The 21,130-nt window shown below is 36.3% G+C and overlaps 1 long non-coding RNA gene across 1 annotated transcript; it reads left to right on the forward strand.

Moving 5' to 3' along the window:
• The first annotated feature begins 1,673 nt into the window (after positions 1-1,673).
• On the forward strand, positions 1,674-20,821 carry LOC136772400 (uncharacterized). Its single transcript, XR_010822449.1, has 3 exons — positions 1,674-1,795; positions 20,500-20,617; positions 20,691-20,821. It is a non-coding gene; the product is annotated as an uncharacterized lncRNA (long non-coding RNA).
• The last annotated feature ends 309 nt before the right edge of the window (positions 20,822-21,130 follow it).

The following is a 21,130-nucleotide window of genomic DNA, read 5'->3' on the forward strand; positions in this document are numbered from 1 at the left end:
TGCATGCATCTCACAGAGAAGTTTCTGTGCTCGTTAATATGTAAGCGTGTAGACTACGTTGATAGTTACATTTATACGAAGCTATAATTTCACGTCTAAATAGTCCATTTCATTTGCATTTATTAATACCCACTTAGAAAATTACATATGTATTTTCGTGTTGTACTCAAGCTCCGTAATACTGCACTCAAGATTGTCTCCATTATTTGTAGAACATCGGACAGGAATAATTGGAAAGAGCAGGATGAGGCATCAGCCAGAATAGATAATAAAAAAGAATGAAATATCGTTGACGAGCTTAATAAACATTGCGAAGGAAAAAAGATTCATGCTCGTGCTATGCTCGAATCGCAATATGGCATATACTCATTTTTATCCCAACTTCGAATAGAGCAATTAAACTTATAGCGTTAATTAGATTTTATTCGTTAAAGGTAGTACGTGCAAATACCAGCAGTTTGTTAAATTATCTCAAAGCAGCATATTAATTGGCTAATTATAAACTTTGGTTCACGATTGTTCAGATCGAAATTAAATTTAATTTTGAACTCGAGAAATTCAGAGTTCTTATATATCGTAAGTAAACAAAATGGTTGTTTCCGCCAAGGACAGAGTTATTTGCAGTTTATTTTGAAATTCTTTGACTACAGCGAAATGTATTTGCCAATGGATAGCGATTGTCTTCGTTTTGTCATTTTACTCGATTTTTTGTTCAATTTATATTATACAATATTCCATACTGTCACCGATCAAAATAAGGGAAAAAGGTCATGAGAGCCTTCTTTTAGCGAAGTTTCATGAGATTTTGTGCAATATAGTTATTAACTTTATTTTACGAAATCAAGACATCCAATTAAATCTACATTGATCGTTATCAACAATTACGCTTTGGAAATGCTAGTGCTAGAAGAAGTTAGAGAAGTTTATCCTCGAAGGTCTTTACATTCCACGCCTATAAACTTCTTCGATCCTTTATTACTTTATCCTTCTCTAGGGACTAATGTATGGCTATTTAAGGATCAGACCTCGCTCGATGCTCACATTTGAAAAACCCCTCGTGAATCAAAGCCTCCTATAGGAACCAAACACGCAAATGAATAAGCCTAAATTAAAATTCTTCATTCTCGTTTTGTAACGCATCCTTGGCTCCTATTTTCAGTTCACACGCGAAAAATCTCTGCTGTCAAGCTTAGCTACGTGCGTGTACGTTGTATTTGCGTGACGATGCGTTTGTGGGTTAAGAGAGAAGCTCTAAAATACGACGGAAGTGCGTAATTTGGCAGTGCCTTAAATGCCTGAGTAAGCGAAGTGCGTGTACTTATAGGTGAATTACTCGCTACGTGAAATATAATATATGAAGTTACTCAGGTATTTTCCTCATATATCAGCTAGTTAAAATACTATGAATGAACGTCTCGTGGAATTTTAGAGGCGAAACCAATTCATTTACAAGCGTTCCAAGCGTTTACTAATTGCTTTTCAGTGTAAGGTCATGTAAAAAGAGTATCAATCGTGGTATAATGGTTGCAATATGGTGGTCCAGATTTTCATTTAAATGACAGCTGGGGAAGTAATTCGAGGCAGGGGATTTATCGAGGCAGTTATGCAGTTGGCTTGTAATAAGCGTTATGTAAAAGTAGAGAGGAGGGAGGGGAGGGGGTGTCTTTGTCTAGTAAGACTAGAGAGACTAGCAAGTAGGCGATAAGGAACCAGAGAGAGGATGAGGCAACTGAGAAATGAGGATAAGACTTGCGCGCTCACCGAACGTGCCACGAGCAACTGGACCAAGACGATTGTAAGTCACGACACAGACAGTTTTCTCGCCCTCCCGTCGTTCAATTAAACGGACACGCTATCCTGCGGGATATTTCAGCCACGTAAAGTAGACAAACCCCTTTACATCCCGAAACATCGTGATTCATCAGGAAATCCAATCTCTTCTTATTAAATTTTCCGTATCTCTACTTACCAGTGTTTCATATAGGAAATAAATCATCATATTTTTATTTAAAACCTAAGTATGAAATTGTCGTTCCATAACAATTTCTTTGCTGATGTTATTGGTTTGTTAATATTTCTCAATAGAGCACCTTCCTTCGTTTCTACTTAACGTTACAGCTTTAAACGTCATTAGAAACAGACCAACTTCACTGCTCATGATAGAAAGCTGATATTTCCTCCTATACCTTTCAACCTTTTCAATTATAGTCGAACCTCCGAAAAAACATGGATCAATCCTGATGTTTAATCTCATCTTTCCACCTACAATACCTGGAGACTTTTATGTGATTCGATTGCACAAATTGCATCTGTCTTCGAGTTTGATAGATTTCCCATGCAAGTTATCTTTTTGCAACTCACTGGTAAAACGCGAGAGACGAAGCCGTTTTGTGCGAGAAATTCGCATAATCAAAACACAGCAGACTAAGGAGTTATGGAAGAATTTGAATAAATCTGCTTTATCGCTCGCCCCATGTATACATTTCTCTCGAGTTTCCCTAATACTTTACCAAGATTTTCTCAAGAATCAGCAGTTTCAGAATTGCAGTAGTAACAAAGACACATTCCAAGCATAATCGTCATCCGTCAATCAGGACAAGAAATATATTATATATAAGTGACTCTTAACAAACTCCTTGGCACGAGCTAAAACTTGGAGAAAATGGAAAATTTCACGATAAAGCTGACTGACATAGTTAAATTTCATATTTATAAGCTTATCATGCTTATCCTGTGAATCTCTGTTCAGCCAAACCGGTGTAATATCCTATCATTTTGTTTCGTGCAAAACTGTTTTGAACGGTTGATATAATATGTACTTCGCACAAACCTTTACTTGCTAAATTTATTTGTAAAAATAAGAATCAAAAAGGAGTTTAGTTTCGGAATTTATGGCGTTTGTGAGATTTTATCGAAAGCAATTTTCATGAGATTTATTTATCGAAACGATACGTGGTTTTAGTATGCAAAGAGAGAATTGTTGATTCGAATACTCCACCGTAACGATGGAACTTCATTCCAGCTTAATGGGCGAGGAGCTGTCGATTTTATCGATCCTGTGTTGCGTGTGTAGTGAGATATCAATGTCAGGAATCTGGTGACGCAATAATCGGAATGTTTCCTTACGAAATGTATCAGCATGATCGTGGACAAGCAACTTTTAGCACCAAGCAATTAGGCTCATTTGTTCTCCACTGACCACTCAACGTATTCTTTTTTTTTTTTAATCACGTGAGAGGTGTTGCGAATACATTCGCAAATATTACAACTCGACGGTCATGTATCTTACCAAGATCGTTTTGACACTCGTCTTCTTTCATCTGTCATAACAACGATCATCAATATTTGCAAAAGATCCAATAGTAACAATAATAAATGAAAATCTAATAACAATCAATATAGAATTTCCATCTTCGTTCAATGTAAGTTTTCTAAATAACATATTTAATTTTTTTTATTTGAATAGGAATTTGGTTAATTTCTTCCTAGTAAATTTACTAACAAATTTCTTGTGCTATCTGTAAAAATGTTAATACCACGATTTATTCATTTTAAGCTAGAGATTAAATTCGTATTGTTTAAATCTTCTTAAAATTAAATTCAAAGGGAAAAGCTTGCGTTAAGCTGATTCTTGTAAAGCTGCTTTTGAGATATATTCGTCGAAGAAAAAAATCGATTAAAAGATAGGATAAAGAACTATAACTTGTATAGTTTTGATTGCAAAACTACGCATTGTGTTATCTGAATGTGTAGAATTCTAACTACTTTTTCTTTATGTTTTGAGAGAAATAAAATGATTAAATAAAGAGTTAACTGAATTCCTGCTGCTTTTTTATGAAAATTACAATAGCTTAGGTCGTTTACAAAGAGTGATCAATAAAAATCTAATGCGTGTAAAAAAAACAACAACGAAATCTATTTTGCAATAATTTCATAAGACATCGTACTACAGATAAACGAGTACAAATGAATATGATAAATAAAGGAGCGGTATTGTACGAAGAAATATAAAATAAATCAGCTTTAACATTAATTAAAAGTATTACAGTAGTATAGGTTTTAATATATATAAATCTAATAAAAATTAGATATGATCTCAGGAAAGTTAACTATCATTGGAGGAACATGGATTAATGACGGAGTCCGATAAGCAGGGGGCTCGTGTAGAGCATTAGTCGAACATGAATAATCTTAGATAGGTTCAGTTAAGGTAGGTGAGGTTTGAAGGTAATGTCAAGGATAGTCCTTATGCGGCTGGCTGAATGTTATGAGGCCTATAAGCTGATCGCTTATCGAAAAATCAGTTGTTAGTCTATCCGTGAACTACTGAAACTTAATGTTTCTCTATGGGACTTCCCCCTCTCTATCACATATACATGTATAAACACACATTCCTTTCTCTCTTTCTCTCCGGGAAAACTCTCGCATCACGCCGGTGCAGTAATTTATATCAACTTCGTGATGCCATTTAAGAGAGCGTGATTTATTTCCAGGGCCAATACAGTGGCAGACGTACATACGTACCCCAATCCACGTGCTAAACTGCGTTCGACTATAGGAAGATAATTATTGTGCCTGCGAAACTCTACTTTCTACGATAAACTAATCAAATATATATAGTTATATATACACCTTTATCGTTCTTCGTCCTTCCCTTTGCTTCGAATCCACAAAAATTAGAGAATCACACTATTATTGTATGACACTCGAAAGTTTAATTAACTAATTACACGTATAGTTAATTTCTCTGATCTATTTCAACTCCTCCGTAGATCCGCTAGAGGAGTATAGAATAAATAGATAAAATTCTTAGAAATGCAGGGAGGGAAGAGATAGAAATATGAACATTTGAATCGTGTAATAAGATTCTCTTCGTCGAAAGTGAAGTGTGCAATTAATCCGAAAATTCAACTTTTGCAGAACGTAGAAATTATTCTTGGCTTATTGAATCGGTGAGGGAGTCTCGCTTCATTCATGCTTAACAAGGTCGTCCCTGGGGGGAGAGGGGCTCCGTATAATTATATTTCCATCTTTTCTTGTATCTACTTCCTCGCAACCCGAGTTAAGAGACCGATTACTTCTCTATAAATCGCGACCCGATTAATTAGAGATGACCTCGGTTTTCTTATGTTGCCATATAGCGAGTATAACAAAGATAAATTAGCGAATGTCCTGTTTAACCTTTATTTCCACTCCAGCTTATTGCCATTCGCAATTGAAATGATTGATCAGGATTTTCAGCTTCCACTCTCTTTATTCTCATAATTATATTATTATATATTCGCGTAAAAATCTCGCACGATGTTACTGTTTCTTTTGATTACTATTGTACCGTGTCTCTTGACCACTCTTTCGAGACGCCAGCGTGTGTGATATTATATCTGATGATTATAATTGTGCCGTTTAATTTTATCCAGTGCCACCGATGATAATTATTACGACCATCTAGATTATCTCACGAATAGACAACAACGATCCATGCAGAGGAAACTTTTTTCGCAAACTGGAGAAACCTTGATATTTTCACATAATACACTCTTGTCGTATAACATCCCTATGGAAAAATTTATATTTCGAAATGTAATAAAAAACAGTAGAATATTTATGCCTTCAAGATATAATTGTAATAACATTTTAAATAAATTAAAACATACTCGGTTGTTTTTATTATATTTTGAAATATATGTACAAAATATATTCAAATATAATATTTCCGCCAATTATCGTATATTTTTATAAATATACACGTTTTTTTATACTCTTCAATACATTATTTTCCATTGAGGTATACATGTATAAAGGTGTAATAAATTAAGGAAAGGGTGTCGAACTAATTAAGGAAAATTTAATGAGAATCCGACTAAGCGCTCCCGTTTGTTAACCGAGAAAAGAATGGGAGGGATAAAAGTATATATCAGACAAGCGAATTGATTTATATTTCCTTTCAGGATGCATATTGATTTCGAAATAAGCTGAGATCATCCTGGTCTCGTTTCTTACGAAAGATATGAATGCATCGGACACGATATTGAAGAAGTCACGTGATATCTGTGAATAATGCCAAATGCGGACAATAGTATCACCTTGAATATGTGAGTAGTTATAATCAACAGAATAAGAAGCATTCACTATGCTTTACTCCTTATCAATGATATTGATTCCCGGTGTCACCGTCTGATCGAAAAAAAACTTTTCTACTAACTCCCAGTAGTCTACCACTTTAAAAGGATACAAACTTCTGTTTCATCGATGCCCTATTTAAACGCTGAAAAATAAAATGCTCCATCAGCAATAAATCGAATCGAGAGAAATGAAGTTATTAAATAGATTGTTGTCGTTAGGAAACCTTTTTATCCACGAGGTAATAAATGTATTTTACGCAAATTTTCGAAATATGTGCCATATTTTTCGTCTTAAATAAATCATGCAACTATATGGATAAAATAACAAGGATTTAAATCACTGATGCAAATTGAAGCTCGGTCATAGTTTCCGAGCAAGCTATATATATACAGTGGTTCTTTTAAGTATAAATTTGCCAGATACGAGAGGCCTGAGGATTTTACGTTACGGGACGGATTTACTTTTGCCCTTTTAAGCTCGCGAGTCACAGGTGATTATAAGTCATGATAATGATACACCCCGATATAAGTGCTGCCCCTCGTACTCTTCTCCCGAACAATCATAGTTCTTTGCAAAACGATTTCTATTACAGAATTGGATCCATTACCCTGTTAGCGTTGTTATTTATTGACATTTGTACGAAAAATACATTTTTAACGTTTTATAATATATATATAACATCACTACTATCACTAGGAATGTTCGGTTTGGTAGAAACATTAAATCACAGCTGTGAAACTAAAAATTCAATTTGAACTTCCTATTAAGATCATTTGCAATTGTTATATACGAATAAGAAAAATATTGAGAGCCCTCGGATTGAAATTCAGGCGAATCTCAATTGCTTTTAAAGTTTGCGCAATCATCAGACATCATCAGCACCAAATTACGGGTCACGAAGGGGAAAGCTCGAGGCACGTAAGCGTGCGTGTGTTTATAGCTATCTCACGTCGAATATCCTTTCGGAAGAATTATGCTTGAAACAATCCTATCATCAAGCTGTTAACATATTTTGTTACCGCCGCACCCGTGAAAATTGGCTCGCTTACCTCGGCTTTATCTGCTAGGGAAATGGGCCAAAGAAAATTTAATTACAAACGTAAAATATATAGAATAGAGAGCCTTGAGTGGATTATAATTGTAACACAAATATTTAAGCACCTTTCTGAAATTTCCTTACCAATTATTCGTATTTGTTCTTCAAGCTTTCGTGTAATAGGCGCGATAATGTCGAAAAGTGAAATATTTACTTTTGGAGAAATTCCACAATCGTAGCGTCGCTATTTACACGCGAAACGTAGAATTAAGATAAATGGAAGGAAATGAGAAATTCCGAGCACGCGACCACTCGTCTGGCACCTTCGCCTCTCGTGTCCTGCTATGCTCTCGCATTGATTCCCCAACTTGACTTTAATGGCGCAGGATCCTTTCCTCTTGTGTTCCTTGGCATACAAATTGGCTCATAATTGCTTAAATTCTCTCCACGCTAAATTCCAGCTATTCTTCTCACCCTGCAAACCCAGCTCTCGATATATACCCTTTTCTCGAATTTCTCGTCGATGCAACTATCAAAATTGGAATCTTGGAGAAAAGAAATATAAAATTGTTGTCAGTATTATTACTGATAGTTTCAATCCATTATTAGGAAGAAAAGTTAGGATTTGAGAGTATTCACACTTTTGTATATATAGTACAGGTAATGAGCAATAAATAGGTAAATTGCACATATGACGTATATGGGTAAACAGGTGAGTAGTATTACTAAAGTTTGTGGAATGTGCTTTGTGATTGTATTTATGTACGTGAGCGTACAAGAGGACGAAGGTGGTGATGACTTTTTAATGGCCCCGATTAAGGATATGAGATATACATTCTTCTCAGCTTTCATCCAACACTAACGTGACTAAATGCGTTGATGATTAGTTAGTACTCTCTTTATCCTTAAATGAACAGCTCCAGGTACAATAGGATCTAATTGTAATCTGTGGCAAAAGCAGTCTTGGCTTCTTCATAAAATTTAATAAACCAAAACCTAGATAACTCATTTATAATTCAAATGGAAAATTCTATTCTTTGAACAGACATAGAATCTTACATATAATAGAGTCCTCATCGTGTATATTATATAGTAAATAATTACGAAAAATGTATCCAAAGACGTCATATATATATAAACATAATAATAACATTTAAGAAGAAAAATACTACTATAAGATATTATTGATTCTAGAAATTCAGAATGATAATAATTTTGCTACACTTATTTTTATATTAATAGCAATATATAAATTTGCAGAAGCAAAATTGCAAATCTCATGGTAAATTGAATAGAGGGATGTAAACAGGCAACGAATAAGGGGATTTAATGACGCTATTAGCAGTAGAGGAAATTGCATCTAGAGAGGAACAGGAGTATTTATCGGTGCTTTTTCTTTCGAGTAATCTGCATCATTGTCCATTAGCTCGTTCTGATATCAAAACAATCGGAAGTCCTTATTTTCTTTCTCACCATTGTATTGTTGTAAGATTGCGATATATACTCAGGTTTACAAGAAAGCGACTCTGATTTTTTTGTCGTAGAAACGAAATGAAAGCACAGATGGGTTCATCAGACGAGTACCATCCAATAAGGAAGTTGTTTCGGGCTCGTTAAACTTCGACATAGGGGATAAGGGGAATATAAGACAAAAGGTAGCGAAGGCTGATAGCTTGCGTTATGCCCAATTGAAATTTCCTATTTGGCTGTATTTGCCTTAATTACATGGGTGCGTATCTGTGTGTATCTGTCACGGCAACTGAAGTGCATCATGCGGTAGAAGCCACGCATGAATATTCCGATGAACGAGCTTACTACAATTGCGGAAACAATTGAAAGACGAATGAACTTGCATCAGCCACCTTTCTCATCTGAGACTACACATCGAGTGCGTAATTGTTGCCTAAAGTCACTGCCGCATGCAAATTATCATTCCCACTTAACTGCACCAACAAGAATCACAACATAAAACACTCAGACTTCCATTAAACTTGAATTCATCCTATAAATATGCTTCGTCAGCAATTATATATTATAAATAATATATAATCGACGAGAAACATACAATTCGATACGTTCTTTTCATAAATCTTGAAGACTCTATCCATTAAATTCGATTTTTCTAACAAATTTCCTATTATATTGATTAATTTTGATTTTTAAAATTAAAAATAGTCGTTTTAATAGTTTAATTTGATTTATTACTACGAGGCAGTGTTATTATTATGCAAATTTAGTCCACATGTAACTCACTTTAATGAAGACTTACGAGTTTTAAGGTGCAAAACCTAAATGGTTTCGAACGCAAGAAATTAACACGTAACTTTTTTTGCTTGAGATTTAGCGTGGTTGGATTGCTGGCAATCATTGAGGGATAATTTCTCCCTGTCGTATACGGGCTACGACTATAAAGTTTAATAGTGTGCATTCACGCAATCGTAGTTGGTTCGGTAATAGCATACACTCACTTATAGCCATAAAACGCGGGAATCCGGTAATCCATCGATGCACGAACGAAAAATCGCAAATTAAGCTAACAGATAGCACGCGACATTCTGACAGAAATGATTGAACTTCTAAATTTTGTAAATTATCAAATCAAACTGCCATAAAATCCTGCCTCGCGAGCTCACGTCGACATAAATCGTTATACACAACAAAATTGCATAGATATAGTGTAATAATAAATGAAATAGTGGCCCAACGATGATAATTCATCGAATAAATACCATAACGTAATGAATGATGGCTCCTATAAGCCATGGATGGGAATGTTAGAGGAAGTGTCGAATGATTTATGGTGGTACTAGAAGAAACAGTAAATGAATTCTCTCGAATCTGCTTGTACAAGGGCCAAGTGACTAATCAATTTTCCAGTGATACAAAGCAAACAATTTAACACAGCTAATAAATTGATATCAAAGTGTTCGTAGGAAGAAACTTCCTGCATGCTAAACGAAAGATATGTGTACGATAAATGTTCTTATGATTTCAGCCAGGAAGATACTGTTTTTCATTTAAGATAACACACAATCAATCTCTCAAATCGTGAGAACTCCGTTAAGGTTTTATCTCAAATTCAGATCCTTTGGATTTGAGAATATCCAATTTCCACCCCTGCATCAAACAAGCAATCGTCATTGAACGTACACAATTAACCTTTGAGTCCTCTCTCAAAGCTTTACAATCTCGGTTATATCGAATCGTCCACGACTGCTCGTCTGTAAACGCGAGCAAAGTCTAATTGTACGCGTGAGTCCAATAATCCCAATTCTCTGCCATTTGCCTCTTCCTGTAATTTTCCATCATCCTGTCAGCATTTTCCTATCGACCCTCTTCGAATTCTTCAAATTAAAGATTCCACTCTGTTTCACGAGCGCTTATTCGAACTCCCGCAAATTTTCAACCCTGCAATTTTTTACTCCCAATCGCACAAAATTAGTCACATGTCATTTAAAGCCAGCATGGAGAACAAAGCAACTTTTTCCCTCCAAATTCTCTAAACCCTCTGACGAATTTCAGAGAACCCTTTCATAGCTTTAACAAAACAAAACAAAAAAAAATCAGTAGGATTACATATAACCAGTAACTTTCATTGTCCCTGTTCCACAGTGAACAGCAAGCGAATTTAATATTTGAAGGATTAAATATTGGTTTTCATAATGTTACAATTCCTTTGGTTCACGGGTGCAGGGGGTGTGGGATGGAGCATGGTTGCGAGTGGAATGTAGGGGAAGGAGTTTTCCTGGAAATTTCGATGACTGGCTAAATTGATTGAATTGAATGGAGCAGCGACTACCATTCGTGGGCTGATGGACAGAAAATTGATGGGAGGTGACAGAAGCAGCTAATCTACGTCGAGTCTATAGGTGTGACTAAAAAATATCGAAATGTCAAATTACTTATAAATTACCAGACGATGGATTTTTCTGGTAAATGGGACAAAATTACGAAGAGAGAACAATACAATGTGAATTGGGATGAGGAGTGAAAAGATTTTATTGGGTGATCAGAGTGGAATTGCGAAAGGATGGAGTGCAAGTGGAATGCTGCAGATATCGTGGAGGAGAGGAAAGAAGAGATCTAGTGATTGGCCGTTGATCGGGTGGTCTGCGGATAATTGAGCGAGGATGGGACGGTTGGTGGGTGGATTGACAGGAAATTGACGAAGGGGTGGCAGAGACATCTCGTCAGAAGGTGCGGTGATGATATCTTATATCGGCTCAGTTGCGAAAAGACACTTGGGAGACGCTGAAATAGGCGTCCGTTTCTTCTCCAAACAACGCTCGCCTTATACAGTCTCGCATAATAACGCGAGGACGCTTTCGACACACCACGATGCTTTCAATTGCTCTGCCAAAATGTCTCGTTAAACCATCGCGTGCTGCATTCATCCTACAGAATTCCATTATTACGATTCTACTCGCATTTGCCAATATATTTGTATATATTTATATATAACAGATAAGTTAATTAATTATACTGAATCCAATATGTATTTGACGAACGACGGGAAAGAAAATCAAAGAATAATCTTGAATTTTTTAAAAAGCTTCTCCGGAATGTACATATAGTTACGATTTATCAAGTAACGAGTTAAAATAATCAAGGTTCGAGTATGAATTAAAAGTAGTATTGAAATTTATATATATATATATATATATATATATATATACAAAGCAGTGAATATTATTTTGTTGGTAAAGTGATGATCGTTTTGTCGAACATGGTTGATGTGCTGGAACTGTTGGAAGGTGCATCTTGGTGGATTCCATTGGCATTCTTGTGTTTCACAACTTGCGAGCATCGGCTATCTGTCAAGAAAGTCCGGAGCTGGATCTCTCGTATTAACCCATATTCGATGACGGGAAAAACATAAATGCGCGACATGCGATCGATTCCGCTATACTTTCAGCAGTAATCCCTCTCTGGCTGGCAAGTAAATAGAAGCGGATGATGCAGCCTAGACAAGCACAAGACTTCATATCTTCGACAATTCCAGCCAGCTATACGTGCATCCAACGTGATCTTTTGTGCTGTCGCCCGATATTAAATCTTCCATCGCTTCGAAACTCGATCCTTACCTTCCACGATATTTCCCTTACCCCTCCACTCTTCTCAAGTATTCTCCATTTTTACCCCTTTCACCCCTAAATGACATACACACATATATATATATATATATATTTATTCTTAGGGCAGGAGTCACTGTCAGCTATCTTAGAAATAAGAACATCCTGAGCATAGGTCATCTTTTCCTATCACTATTATATATAAGGAAAAGGACAGTCTTATTTATAAGCCGATTAGAATTAACCACCCGTATAGACCGGATAAACCACAACTTTAACATTTTTCGCAATCCCCCAAGATGACCCGGCGATGAAAGGTTATCCGACGGAATTTGCAAGTGGGCTCTCTGCCACTTTTCCAATTATATTTATCCAGTAGTGGACACTCGAGAAAATTGTAGCGCGAGAGCTATTATAATTAGTCGATTACATCGCTGGCTGCGCGATAATGAGGAAAATTGCTGCGTAAAACAGAATTTTGCTGGCAAACGAGACACTGTAAAGCAGCTTTGTGGCCGAATTACGATTAATAAATAACAGGGGCCCTTGTAAAATGGTGGAAAATAAACAATTATGCTAATGTCGAACCACTATGGCTCTTGGCGGGCCTTGACTGCGTAACTTTGATATATTAACGCACTTATGAGTCAGGCAGCTCATCCTAGAAAACCGTCAGAGTTTCGCGGACTAACCCATATTTGGAATTTAATAACTCCGACATCCCGTAAGAGCGTAAATTTAGTACGTTCCACGTCACATTTATGGTGACTTTACGTTATACCATCCACCGTAGCCATGCAGTACGAGGAGTCCCTGTGCTAAATTGCTCCTTACCGACACTAAATTTTCCTATTTTATGCAAAAAAATGCTTCCAAGTCGTTTTAATAATCGCACGAAGAGCTGTCGTTAAGCTACCCTCGTCGTGGAAACTGTAACGTTTGCCAATATAGTTGAACATTTCCCTTCCTTGGAAACTGCTGTTATTAATAATTCTGGGAAGAGCAAAGGATTTTGCGAAGAAAGCACTAATTCCATTTTCATCTCATCGTTTATCATTGAAATCCCTTTAAATTCGCAATGATCTGGCTTGAATTTGAATTATTAGCTTTGATAAACATAGTTTGTTTGAATGGGGATTAAATTGCAGTTTGCTGTGCAGAATGCTTACCGAAAACTTTGCTACTTTAACTGTTTTCATTTGAGTTTGCCTACACTAGAGAATAAGATACTAAGCTCGGCAAAAGTTTTGTTAAGACACTTGACCCCTAGCTACACAATGCGCCATTTGCTGCTAAGAATAATCTATTATTTCTGTAGGGAGTATCGAGCACAAAAAGTATAGAAAATTTCCCGTTTGACTTAGCAATTACAAGCGTTAATGAATTATTCCATAAAAAAATATTTTATACTTCGCTCAACACTCTCTTTTATTCTTCTCCTAGAACGTTTACGATAACCTAAATTCGGATATAAAAAGGCCAGCAGTAAAAGAGCCATAAAGCCACGTGGTGTACAGGGTACCACGGTTGACGAGACGATATCATCGTGAATACGAATGATACGAGTGTAAATAAATTTTGTGAAAAATCGTTTTGACAAATAAATCCAGCGGTATCCCTGATTTTCTATGTTGTCGTAAAGCTCCGTTAGATCTACCTATGAAAACAAAAGATAATGCAAACTTGAAATTATGTTTTACCGCAGTAATTTAACTTTTGACGCAATCGAAAATAAAAAAAAATAGTATACGATAAATCACGACGAGTTTAATTGTGTACCAATAAAATATATAGCAGCTGTTATATTTTTAGCTCAGGTTATTTCGTAACTATTCTGAATCAAGATCCAGGAATTGAGAATTTATGCAACGACATCGAAGGAAGAAGCTGATAAGCGGATGAATGGAACATGGTTCTCAATTTCCTGTTTTATTGGGTGTCGTCATGTGGCATAAGGAAACTCTGCGGGACTACGTGCAAATTAAGGGTAGAGCGATAAAAGCTCGAATCTCTCCATTGTCCCAAATCGCAAATCTAGCGAGTGGCGAGAAAACAATCCCTTGTTGTAAAACAAACGATAAATCACTGTCTGGCCGGATGCCCCCGCGAATACTCGTCTGTTTCACCAATGGAAATTCAGATGCAATTGCGGTTATTCAATTCGAGACCATATATGTGTGTGTGTCTGTGTATGATTATAAAAAACTTTAAAATAATTTTCAATATGACACAATGGACTTTAAGTTTCAACTTATGCTCCATAATTAATAACCAGACCTCATCCTCTACGTTTTCGCCACGACTGACAGCAAAAACTGTCTTTTCTTGTTATGAAAAGCGAAGAGACTGAAAACGAAGGTGATAAGTAAACTTTTCAGTTGATCAACTTCTTATTACGCGATATAATACTCGTCGAGTTTATAAGGAATATTAATTAATAATTGGAGCCTAATTGGGGATAATGTTATATATGGTTGGTGCAAGGAGAGAGACAGGTGTAACTAATGACCTTGGACATGTTAGATTGATCGACATGCGACCTCTGCCGCTCCTCAATTAACGCGAGACATCGCTGTGCTAATGAGATCTTTCGGTTCGGATGTTTAATAAAAGAAATTTCGTTAATCGGCAGGATCCACCTTGGCCCATTCTCACTTTCTCAGACGCACTGGATAGCGATAAAACATCGCGTGTTCCAGTTCTTCGTATAAAAGCAGTAATATCTACCCTTGTTTTCGAGATTCCCCCCAGGAAGAGTCGTAAAAACTCATCAGCCACGATACCATCGAATAATTAAAACGAATAATCATCATTTTGTACTTTGAATTTGGCGAGAATCACTGAGGAGGAATTCAGTTTGAATTCTCAGCGAACGAGATAATATTTATCTTTGTTAGTACAGTGATGTATCGTTGGAAGGGTGCGATTAAGGGGTCTCATTGTCAATAAAAACGCTATCTTTGCCATAAAAGTGTGGCTTCCCATAATCCGGCGATTTCCGTTTTCATTGTTACACCGTACAGACGCATAAAAACATTAATTGCACCAGCAAAGTCGGGGCGCTTTACATGTGGAACGAGAGCTAGACGAGTTTTTCAGCAAAGGCTTGCCGGATATCACCGGAAAGATGAGAAGATAGCTGAAAAGTCTGAAAAGGTTTATCGCGCCTCGATTTAATACGCGGCCAGCCTTGACCCACTGCTGCTGAAACGTTCACCGAAAAATGGAATGATTCTCTTGAACAAAGAATCTATGTCGTAAAAGCCTTTGCTCGTCCCCGACCCTTGGAAATTATCCTTTGTGAAGGAGATCACACCGGCAAGAAACACCATTTTCTTTCTTACCATAGTCGCGTGACGCTCGGATTCCTTTAATTACTGGACCGGAAGATATTAATTATGTCAAAATTGGCGAATGTCTCATCAAGCATATTGCATCTCAAAAAGTTCATTTATTTTCACTCTGCGTCACGAATATTTCGCAATAAAAAGCAGGAAAGCAGATCGAGATTTATAAAAATGAAAGGAAAAGGCGGAAATATTAAGTATTTTTTTTAGAGAAGACGGTATTTGTTTTTATGGCGCTGTATAGTTTGGTTCGAGAAAAGGACGACCAGTGTTTTTAAAGAATTCGTAAGATGCTCGCATCTTTGGTAAAAGTGGATCGATGTGATGAAATATTTAGAAAATGGTCGATGTTACGGATTTTCCCTGGCACATTAACAATAGATACCTAATACGTGAAATCTTTAACCATGTCGCATTACCAACGCCATAAAACGTTGCAAGTTCCTCCTTGCATAACCGATCTGTTACGTATTTACAGCACATACTCGACTACTCGTCCATGGAGAAGAAAGCATTTGGATAGTGATAAAAAAATCTTGGAGAGCACTTAAATTCGTGCTCGTAAATGATGAGTAATAAAAGTTATAAATAATTTTATAATTCACTTTACGGCGTTCTATATGGGACATTAGGATTTGCATTAATTATACCGAATCTATCACACTGTCGGATCTCCCATTCTTCATACAAGATTTCCTTGGAAATCCCAGAAATTCTTCTTCAGATTGCAGCCAATGATCGTTTCCACTTATATTCCTACGTTCCACCATTTCCTCGGCTTCACACTTACATCGCTCGATATATTTGCCTTGCACTCCGAAAAGTATCTATTTTTTAAGGCAAGAAAGGTATGGACCAGCGAAATACATACAAATCAATTTGGGAATCGGGCGGAAAAGTTTGAGGCGCCAAGTTTGCTCCGGTACACCAAAAAGCGAAAAGTAAAAAGTTCTCCCGGACCATTGCAAAGTTTTTCACGTTGAGAATGGAGGAGACACAAGCGAAATTCGCAAACTCTAGATATCCCGCATGCAATTCAATGAAGAGATCCTAGGAGTATACCAAAATCTTAATCACAGCCATTTTACAAGTGAAATGTTTACTTGGACTATTCCTGGGAACTATTTTAATCCCCGTTCTCGCAGCGATAATTAGCATAGCGCGAATACTTACGCGTAATAAGAATTTAACTAACGAAGGAACTTAGACGCTGACTTATTTTTCTACTCACGTTCACTCACACACCAGCACGAATTAACATAATTTTTCATAGGATCGTTGCGAAGCTGACACACTTACCTGGAGTATCCTTCAAAATATAATTTGTCCTCATTTACAAAAGTTTCGAATTATTCATAAATATTAACAGAATGAGCTTTATTGTGAATTATCGAATGGTTAAAGTCGATGTTTCATAGGAATGTTGAATATTTCATGGTGTTCAGACGTTGGAGAATCTTTCCCTATATGAAAATAGTCAATGATAAAGAGTGTAAGTATATGTATATCCTATGTACATTTGCAGGGACGTTACAGAAGTTTACCGCAACTCGTTACAACATAAGAGGAGCGAGTGGCTACACGTGGATCTTGTGCGTAGGTTTAGTATTCGTTTTGACTTCCTCCAGTTTATTCATTAGCCCTTTTCAGTAAAGGAGAAATCCAAAACACGCAAGAGCAGCGATGGACTGCTTTGACAATAATTTACCTTACGTTGTAAAGTAAGAACTTTCAGTACACCAAGCTGCAGCAAAGGAAGCTTAATAAATTTTAATTTATATTAAGATTAGCAAATCCTCTCGTTTTTCATCAAACAACTTAATTTACAATTTTCAATTTATGCTTTGATAATACTGAGACATATTTTACAGGGCTATCGCAAGGCAAGAGAAATTTTGCTATTGCAGTGAATAAAGATCGTAAAAAATATTTACTAGCAAGAGTAGAATGTTTGGTGGTGGATTTTGTGGCTTATGCTTGTTGTTGGGAAGAATAACGAAGCAAAGTGACCTTTAACCTGTGTGAAAAAAGAGGAGGATGGGTATACTTGACACTTGAAAAGCGTCGGTAGCTTAGATCGGGCAGTTCGACGCGTGATGCTTATGAATAATTCAGGAAGAATCACTCCTACGCAGTTGAGAGCGTTCGTTGGAGGCAAATTCCTCGAGTCGAATGCTGATTTGTCGTCGCCCGGACATTTTTTGCCACTGGCAAAATTTATTCAAAAATGGAAAAAACGTCAACAGCAACTTGGCTTGTGACTCATTTTAAGAGGATAATAAAGTTTTCCCTCCTTGGAGTACAGCCGCCTTACCATCGATATTTATTTTATAGGAAAATCCAAGCACTCTCTCTCTCTCTCTCTCTCTTTCTCTCCTTTTCTTTATTCCAAGAAATTTTATGGTCTCTGGCCTGGAATAAAAACATCAAAATGCGTACGAGAATCTCTTATAAATTTTCGAGAATCGAATAATTTCGTTGTCCCTATATATCCAGTTTCCACGAACGACCTACGATCTTCTATATAAATATACTTTCAAATAATTTGATCAACTTAAATCCAAAAATGAAACAAATAGTGGAAGAATTTGTGAATTATTCTTACGAAAGAAATTGATGCAAAGACTGCACGGATATCGGAGATTATATAGGGTTGTAATTACCAATGATCCGTTGCGCATGATTTATAATTTTCTACGGATTGGAGTTCTCGAATGATGCATGGAAGCCTAATTATTTAAAATATAATAGCGGTGCAGAATGGAACAATTAGAGTAGCCCCAAAAGGTTGCGAGAGTAGAATTGCGGCATAAATAATTCAAGCGAAGATGCAATTCGCTTTCTTCGCGTATCGAGAGATCGTATCTACGCAGCTGAAAGATCGTTAGGTGCGAATCCACTGCGTTTAGCTCCACTAATACCCTCAGCGATGCATTCAGGAAGTATCAATACTCACTCATTTACCATTCAAATCAATCCATCCGATCTCACTCATCCCATTCTATTTGTTTAAATGATGAAACTCAATCTGCCTCATTTTACTCTATTTGTTTTAATGACGCAATTCAATCCAACCAGTTCCATTCCATTTGTTCTAATGACGAAACTTTATATTTCCCAATTCCTATCATTCAATTTTTTACCTTCAGCCTCCGAAAGTTCAGGACCCACAAACCATGCTTCTGATTCATTTTTTGATAACGAACAATGTTGGTTCAGAAAAGAAACTTTTATGGTTGGATTTTAATAATTGCTTATACAATGATATCGACAAAGCTTCAAAGTGTAGGTATACGTCCCATGTTGGGATTGGCCAATATATATTTAACGAATTTAAGTTGATCAAGCAAATATATTCGTGAGTAACAATTCGTTCCAGCTAATTTCGTCATGCAAACAATTTTGCCAGATATTCAATGTTCAATATAGATTTTAAGATAAAGTTCCAGATATGACGATAAATTATTGACTGAAAGATTCAGTTTTATGATAATATTAACAAGCTACTACATTTTGAGCTTGAAATGCTTGAAATTTGCTGGAAAATTCTAGCGGGAGCTGCAAATTACCAGCTGGTAATTGAAGCACAGTCAAGTTTAGCGTAGAATGCCTACCTTTGATGCTAAGTTTCCTATTAATTTGAACAGCGTCAAGTCTACCCCAACAGTCATATATACTTTAATTGTTTCATAACCGTAAGATATTCGTACAAATTTACCGCGAATAAAGCACACTGTATAGTAACTCCATTATTGTCTTTACCATATAATACCATCCATAGTGTATTCTACACTCCATTCAACCAAATTTAAACTCAAACGTATAGCAATTACTTTTTTCTTTTGAAAACATTTCAGTTTCTCTATGTACACATTTGATAAACATGTTATTTATACTATATGATAAATAAATTAAATATTCTTACAAACTCGTGTCAAAAGGATTTTAAACAGATGCAAACTACGTAATCTAATCTGATATAGATGCAATGGGAAAGCTTTGCAGAAATCAGGAACATCCAAACACGGTTCTGCTTCCTTACATAACCATAGAGATCAAAAGACTAATTTTTTCTTCATTCAGCTCCATGACATAGCAATAAATTACTGAACGTATAGCTCTGTATTTCTCAGAACGTTGAAAATGGAAAGTTTTTTTAATTTCTTCCATTTGCAAAATAACTATTTTTATTTAAGATTAAAATTTAGAAAAAAATAAAATTATGAAAGATGGTAGAATTACGCGGGTGACGTCATAGCCTTCTGTCAAAGTTGCATCAATGAACGTCTCGCTACTTATAAAGGTAAAACTAACACAGCCTTTCCGGCTTAAAAACTCTGGAAAGTGGGGCAGAGGGTGGCGCTGAAAAACTTTTATCGCTAACGTGCCACGATTACCATTTGGAGACTTCTATTGGATCGATGCATCTCACAGGGCACCGCTTTGTAATTTCACGCCGCTTAGTTTCACGTAGCTAGCTCACCCATACGGAGAAAGCTAAACTTCACAAATCACAAAGTCGAGAGTCACAGACGATTGGACGGTATTTTACGCTCACATTGTACTAAAAATTTGACTATGAAACAGTGTACTAACTCATGCAGTCACTCTTTGCTACAATTTTTAGTAAATTTTATCTACCAATAATTCTTTTATGTGAAATAGGCAAGCTGGAATTACATAAACCAACGTAAACAAATACGTTCATCACTGAAATTACATAAACCAATCTATGAAAATAGTTTTTATTAGCGAAAGGATGATTTTATCACAAGAATTTAAGTATTAACGAGTTTTTGCTTAACATTACACAGCAGATCCATTAAAGGAGAAGAAGGCTCGATGATACCATTCAAGACTTTTACGCGTTACTAATGTGAACCTTGACCAGTCAAGCACTCGAACAATCTCATATTTACAGGTCTGAACTCTGAACCTTGGAAGTCTGGTTGGTAAATACTACGAATCAAACAACGGAGTTGATGGATGTTTGCTGGATGGTTCGTTGACCTTCTAATGTCACAAAGGATCAGATTCAGGTTTGAGTCTAAAATTATACTCGCTTCGCATCATTAGACTCGCTTACAATGGCTTCTCTCTTTTTTCTGCCAGAAGACGTTCCACTGCCAAATTTCAAAGTAACATTTCACCGTGTTGGTTCTGTCTATAAATCTTATCCTCGAGGAGCGGTGAATTGGTTGCAGAGAAAAATTACGCCAATTCTTATATACAAATAAAGTCTTGAAAGTCACACGTACTAGCTATTGTAAATCATCATTTATCGATCGTACCCTATCATCCCAGTCATTTCTTCTGCATTATTTCCCATTACGTCATTTCTCGTTTTTTAAATTTTATATGAAGATATAATCACGCCTCTCTGTAAATTATTATGATATGGAGTACTGGATTATCGTTAGAATCCACCAAGCGACTGTCAGAACTTTCTCTTATAACTTTTGAATAATTTCACGTTACAGCAACAATTAAACTCGTGGAAAAATTTGATTTTATGCAATTTACGTAAGCAGAAGGAGAATCTCAGTGATATA

The sequence above is a fragment of the Prorops nasuta genome, unplaced genomic scaffold (genome assembly GCF_024137725.1).
Source record: "Prorops nasuta isolate Cenicafe-Biocafe unplaced genomic scaffold, Cenicafe_Pnas_1.2 PNAS00004, whole genome shotgun sequence".
NCBI lineage: Eukaryota > Metazoa > Arthropoda > Insecta > Hymenoptera > Bethylidae > Prorops > Prorops nasuta.